This window comes from Geospiza fortis, unplaced genomic scaffold, assembly GCF_000277835.1.
Source record: "Geospiza fortis unplaced genomic scaffold, GeoFor_1.0 scaffold55, whole genome shotgun sequence".
NCBI classification, from domain to species: Eukaryota; Metazoa; Chordata; class Aves; order Passeriformes; family Thraupidae; genus Geospiza; species Geospiza fortis.
Window position 1 is genome coordinate 9,072,781 of NW_005054308.1, and position 401 is coordinate 9,073,181.

Consider the following 401-nt stretch of genomic DNA (forward strand, 5'->3'; position numbering starts at 1 on the left):
TCCTGCCGTAATGAACCCGAGAGCGGCGCGGCCGAACTGCACCGGCCGTAATGCTCCGAGCCGCAGCGCACACCCGGCACCGCCACCGAGCTGGGACCGTCCCAGGAATTAGAGAATCACAGAATCAGTTAGGCTGGAAAAGAGCTCTGAGATCATGTAGCCCAACCTATGACCCAACACCACCATGCCAACTAGACCGTGGCACTAAGTGGCACATCCAGTCTTGCCTTAAACATCTCCAGGGACGGTGACTCCACCAGCTCCCTGGGCAGCCCGTTCCAGTGCCTCGCAAACCTTTCCGTGAAGAAATTCCTCATGATGTCCAGCCTAAACCTTCACTGGTTGCCAGGGGGCAGAGGTCGACTCCCACCTGGCTACAACCGCTTTTCAGGGAGTTGTGG